The sequence below is a fragment of the Hirsutella rhossiliensis genome (assembly GCF_020360975.1).
Source record: "Hirsutella rhossiliensis strain HR02 chromosome Unknown scaffold00008, whole genome shotgun sequence".
NCBI classification, from domain to species: Eukaryota; Fungi; Ascomycota; class Sordariomycetes; order Hypocreales; family Ophiocordycipitaceae; genus Hirsutella; species Hirsutella rhossiliensis.
This window is the reverse complement of record NW_025408674.1, coordinates 3,032,901-3,039,693: the sequence shown is the minus strand read 5'-3', so window position 1 is coordinate 3,039,693 and position 6,793 is coordinate 3,032,901.

The following is a 6,793-nucleotide window of genomic DNA, read 5'->3' as shown; positions in this document are numbered from 1 at the left end:
TCGAAATAACCTTCTATAAAAGAGGAATCTAGATCTAGAAGATATTTATAGAATTATAATTAATAAGGTAACTAATAAAGGCTCTAAGATTAAGCTTTCTTTTCTTCTTCCTTTTTAGCTATATATTAGTAGTTATTACGTATGCCTTATAGCTATAGGCATAAAGGTAGGCTAGCAAGGCCCTCTTCTTTATAAAGAGCTTAAAAGGGGATTTTTAGTCTATTCCTTAGTTTAGTTCCCTAGGGTCCTTAGGGTCCTTAGGGGTCTAGTTCTATAGGTAATAAGCGGTCTTAACGACTTCCCTCTAAAGGTCGTAGGGAAGCCTTATAGTAAGTCTTATTATATAGGCCCTTTCTATTATAGTACCCCTTAATCTTTTTACCCCTCTGTTCTAGGCCTAGGTATTCGGTGCTAACGGGAGGGGTAAAATGCCCCTTTTTTAAAGCTAATTTAAGATATCCTTTATAAATAGCTCTCTATTAGACCGTATCTTCTTTACCTTATAGCTAAAGTAGGATTTTATCTAGTTAACGAAGTCCTAAAGGGTAGACTAGTTATACTTACTTAGGTAGGTCTATAAGAAATAGGGGAAAACTATCCCTAAAAAAGCGTCTATAAAAAACATTACCCTAACGAAGCTTTCTTAGTCCCTAAAGACGTCGGTCTAGTCGACCTAAATTTCCTTATATAGCTAGTCTAGCTATAAAAGCGTTCGTCTAGAAAATTATCTCCTAGTCTTTCCTTAGCTATATTATTCGTATTCGACGGTCTTTAGTCCCTTTATTCGTATACCTTATTATTATCCTAGCTTATATAAAGCTAGGGGGCCCGGGTAACTAAGTTATGCGTGCTAAAGAAGGCCGTCTCCTTAGGCTACTAAAAGAGGGTCCTTTATAGTAGACCTATTCCTCTTAGTAGGGAAAGCTAACTTCTTAAGAGATTCCTTCCTAAGGATAGGTCGGAATTCGAGAATAAATTAACCGAATTTTTCCTCGATAAGCCTAATAGTCTAATTCTTTTAAACTAGCCTCGTAGGTTTAGACGTTATATCTTAGAAGATTCCTTCCTCTTAAAGAAAGCGGAAGGAAATTAAGCTTATTAAAAACTAAGGGTAAAAAGCTACCCTTTTTCGTCGAAGAATTTATATAAATCCGTTAGGTAATTTTATTATAAAATTCACCCTTCTATATCCCTCTATCTATATAGTTAATTCCCCGGTAATAAGATATTCCCTTTATACCTTCTTAAAGGACCGGAATTATAAGAGTATATTATAGATATCGAGGGAAGTACTAGAGTTAAGGATAGCTAATTTTCGTAGGGGATAGTCGGAGGGTCCTAACGGTTAGTCTTATTAATCCGTAGGGAAGATAAATACTAGATTTACTATACCTACGATTTTTCCTCGAATTTACGATAGCGGCGTTAGTTACTATTTCCTAGTAACCCGAATCTTATCTATCTTCTTTTATAATAAGGGGTCCTCCTTAAGAGACTATTATACTATTTCTTATAGCCTCTTTAAAGGGTTAATTCCTTTAGGTCGGTTTTCCTCGAAGACCTACTAGTAGTCTTCTAGCCGATAGGGCTTTTTATATACTTAGTAGGTAGGTCGATTCCTTCTTATTTATTTCTTTAAGGACTCCTCGTCCCGGTCTAGAAGGTCTACTTAAAAACCCCCCTTTTTTACCCCTTATTACTAATTTTAATAAAGAGGTTCGATTTCGACTAGTTCCTTAATTTTCCGACTAACGGACTAAAAGGTCTATTAAGGGACTAGTTAGGCCGGTCTAACTAACGGGACCGGGGCCGGGCCTAGAGTAAGAAGCGGAGCCGGGGCCGGTCCTAGGGCAGCCGTTAAAGACGGTGTTAATGCTCTTAAGGGAGGAGGAGCTAGAGGAGTAATAGTAGCAGCAGCAGTAGCGGGAGCCGTAGTAATAAGGGCTATAGCAGCTATAAGGGCAGTAGGTCGAGCCGTCTAGGTCGAGTGCTAGCTACGAAGGAATAAGACTACTTACTATTATACTTTAGTAGCCTCTTTATTTAGTTCCTAGCTAGCTTTTTAAAAGATAGTCGAGTAACTATTACTAATAGGCTTTATTAGTAGAGATATATCCTATAGCTACTAGCCGGAAAGAGCTTCTATAAGGAAGTATTAGTTAGCTTCTTCGAGGATTTCTTCCTACTTAGCTAGCTACGAAGAAGCTAGTAGGTTCCTAGTAGAAAAGGCTCCTAGGTAGGCCGTATAGGTCTTCCTAATATAATTAGTTATATAGCCCCTCGAGGGAGCTATTAAGGTCTCGAGCTTTAAAAGCTACTACCTAGGAGTCTCTTTCTCTTAAAGAGAGATTAGCTTTATAGTACTAATAGATTCTATTATTGCCGTATAAGTAGTAGTTAGTAGCTTCGTCTTATAAAGGTATTCCTTACGATAACTCTCGTAGTTACCTAAGGTAGTAGAAAAAGCTCTCTATTATATAGAGGTTAGCTTAGAGAAGAGGGAATCTCCCTCTATAAATTCTATTGCCCTAAGATAAAGAGGGGGCTCGAGAGGGTCCTACTTATTAAAAAAGACTAAATTATAGATAGTTCTATCTATACGAGCCCGTAGCTCCTTTACCTACTTATCTTAATCTTAAGGCTCTATAAGAATCGTCCTATAGACTATAGGGATAGTAAAGGAGTCGGTTTTCGTTATTATTATAAGGAAGGGTAAAAAAGTTAAGTAAAAATCGGCTTTTTTAGTAAGAGGGGTAAAAGGAAGCTATAAGGGATATAAGAAAGGTGCCTTTTATAATAGCCGGAAGGTATAAGAGTTCTATTCCTCCTAAGCTTATAACTCTTATAAAGAGAGATATAAGAAGTATATAAATATATATAAAGGTAAAATTAAAAGTAAGGGGTTAGATAGGTAGGGTAAAGAGATTTAATTTTTACGGGGGTAGTAATAAAGGTAGGGGAATAATTATTATATTGCCTTAATTATCTTTCCTTCCTCTATCTAACGCCCCTCTTTATACCCGTTTAGTATCTTAATTAATAAAGAAGATCCTACTTAAAGAAGCTACTAATATCCTTTTAACTACCGAGCTTTTTACCGGTTTTTCCCCTTCTTTCTAGCTGTTGCTAGTATATCCGTCTTATCTCTCGCTACTTTTATAGGAAGCTATTATTACTTTTACTTCCCCTCTTACCCCTACCCTCCTCTCTATACCTCTTTTTAGCTCCTTCCTTAAAACCTATTTTCTAGCTTCCTAGGTCCCTCTTACTAAGGGATATCTCCGAGAACTATAAAATTAGGCTATACGTCGCGATAGTATTACCTATACTAAGTTAATAGTACTATCCCTTTAGCTATAGAAACTTCTTATATACTCCCTTCTTAAAGTAATAAGTTTAAGTTATAGTCTTATTACCTTTTATATAAGTTATATTATACTATTTAAGGTCTTATTATATCTATCTTAAAGTAAGTAATAAAGATTAAAGCCCCTTACTATTATTATAAGGTACTTTAGTTTAATTACGCTTATTCCTTATAATACTTTAGTCTTTATAGCCCTTAGTAGTAAGTAAATCGCTTATAGTTTAATACTATCCTTAAAAACTACCTTACTTTAATTTAGTTTAGACTAAGGTAACTATATACCTAGCCCGAGCCTCTTATATATATATAGCGCGTACCTCCCCTCCTTATAAACTAAGCTATAAAGCGCTGCTTTAAAGGGCGGGGCCCTACTATTTAATATAGCTTTTACTTCTTATAGTACTATTAAGTTAAAGCTAGCTTAGTAGTAAAGCGCTAGCTATACTAGCTTATATTTATTTTATATATTCTAAAATAGTACGTTTAATTATATATAAATAAGGTTAAAGTAAAAGGGTTTATTTATATAAAGAAAGAGGCGCTTTATCTCCTAGGACTTTTTTATTTATTAGACTATAAATATCCTTTATACTTAGTTTAGCCTCCCTAGCTTTACTAGCTAGTAGGTATCTTAAGCTTAACCTTTTATCTTAGCGCGGTTTACTTAGTCCTTACTTTTAAACTATAGTTAAATTAAGAACGCCCTAGGTTTTAATAGTAAGTAGTACCTATTACTTAGTATATACCTAGGTATTTACGAACTATTAAGGTGTTTATAAGTCTTAGGGTATATAAGTAAAAGCGGAATTTTAGGAAATTAAGGAATTATATAAGACTATATAATAAAGGGGAAGAAGGAGTATAAGGTAGGATTTTTAATAGAATTTATTAGTAGTATATTAGTATATAAAAGAAGTATTAAAGTTAATAAATCTATCTTTATTTACTAGTAGATATACTATTTTATATAGATAGTTATAGCTAAACGAAAGAACCTTTTAAGACTAGATTTAGGCTGCTATATAGCCCTAAGACTAAGGAATTCTATAATACCTCGAGTATATCTAAAAGTATCTTAGTTCTGCTAATATTTATATTTAAAGGACGTTAGTCGTATTAGTATTTTTAAAAGGTCTTAGTTAGTATTCTAAGCTAGCTCTATTCCTTTAATTCCCGATTATATAATAACCAGTAACCCGTTTAATATATAATAATATACGAAATAACGAGCGATTCCTACCCTATATAATAAGATTTTATCTATAATTAATATACTACTTATTAGCTTATATAATCGGGAGAGTATATTATAGCTACTTTATTTATAATAGGAAAACACCGTTCCTTATAATAAGTAGTTTTCCTTTACTATTTCCTAGGCTTTATTTACTATAAAGTAAGTTTAAGTCTATAATAAGTAGTCCTCTTAGTATAAGATATAGTTATAAGGGATTTTACTTTTCTTAGCTTTATATTTATCCTCCCTTTTATTATATACTATACTCCTATATTAGCTATAGAGCTATATTAATATATACCGCTTAGTAATATAGCTATATATATAATAATTATAGTACCTTTATAGTTAAACTAACTTATTATAAGGTTTATATTAAAAGATTTATACTTTATAAACTAAGCCTAAGTTATAAGGCCTATTAGCCTCCTTTAAGTTATTAACCTTAATAAGTATAGTTATTACTATTAATATCTTAAATTAAGGATATAGCGCTTAAGTTTAAAGGACCTTAACTTTATTTACCTTTATAATCTTATAAAGTAATTACTCCCTTTTTATTATTACTACCTTTAAAAGAACGTTCTTAGTAACTACTATATATATATAGTAAAGTAATTATAGCCTTTAGCTTAAATATAGCCTTAACTATGCCTTAGTTCCTTTAATAGGCTCTTACTAAGGTATTAAATATAACCGCGATATTTTTACTTTAAAGGCGCCTCGCTACTATAGTATAAGTAGCCTTTAAGGCTATATTTACTACCTTTACTATATCTTTTAGTTCGCGGCTTAGGATTCTAAGCGGTGCCTTAGTAAGGACTATAATAATCTTACGTTTATAGCGTAGTAGGACCTACTTTACCGCGGCTTTATATTAAGTTAGTCCTTTAGTCTTAGCTACGATCGCGGCCTAAGTTCGCTTTAGGCCCCCTAGGCCTAAAGTAATACCTAGGTAGAGTTCTTCCTTAACTATCTCCTTAATTATTTCCTTAATTATTATCTTAAAGCTATTATCTTTATAAAGTACCGCTAATAACGCGCTACTAGTATAACTCTTTACCTTAAAGAGCTATTTAACTATTACTTATACCTTACTAAACTATATACTTAGGATAAAGCCTATAAGTTTATTTTATACTACTTTTTTATAGGGTCGCTCTACGCTTATTATATTACTACTTTAGGTTTATTAACTTACTTTATTAAGGTATATAAATTTAAGTAGCGTTTCTTTACGCTATATACTTTAGTTAAGCCTAGTATATTAAGGGCCGCTACTATATTTATATACCCCTCGGCCTTAATATAGTATTATTACTAAAGGTAATTAATACTACTAAATTAATTCCTAGTATTAGTTAGTATTTTAGTTATAGTATATACCCGCTATAAGTATATATTAGTTTTATAAGAAGTCTTTTAATTTATAACTTTATCTTTATATAAATTACTATAATCCTATAAAAGAGGAAACGTTAAAAGGGAGGAAGATAATATAATAAGTAAGCCGCTTTAATAACGGCTACGCTACCTAGCTTTTAAAACCTTTTATTAGCTCGAAGCTATAAAATACTATTATACTCTTATTTAGTAGATTCTCTTTTTTTCTTCCTTTCTCTTATTTCTTAATAGTAAATAGTATAAGGACTAGTTAGTTATATTAACTTATTAAAGGCCTTTTATAGTTTACTTTTTATAGTACTTTAGTTTTACTTTAAGTAATAATATTACTACTTACTACCTAAGATACTTAAGTAATATTACTTTTTAAAACGTTTAATACTATCGCTTTAATCCTTAGTAATATAATAGCGATATTATTATATAGTTTATTTAATATACCCCCTTAGCTAAGACTTAGTAAGAGGGCTTAGCTACCTCTTTTACTATAGCTAAGGTTCTTTTAAGTAACTCTAGCCCTTAGGAATATCTTAGTTAAGCTTATCTTTTAATAAGATTATTTCTTTATCTTTCTTAAAACTCCTTTATTTAGTTAAATAGATTTTCTATATAGGTTTTAAGTTTAATATAGTCTATAATTATTATAAATACTATTACGCTATATAGGTAAAAGTAGAACGGGCGCTTTAATAGGTACGCTATAATTAATATATATAACTAATAACCGCGTTTTCCGATATACCCCCTTAAGTATCGCGGCTCCGCTAAGATTCCTAGACCTAAGC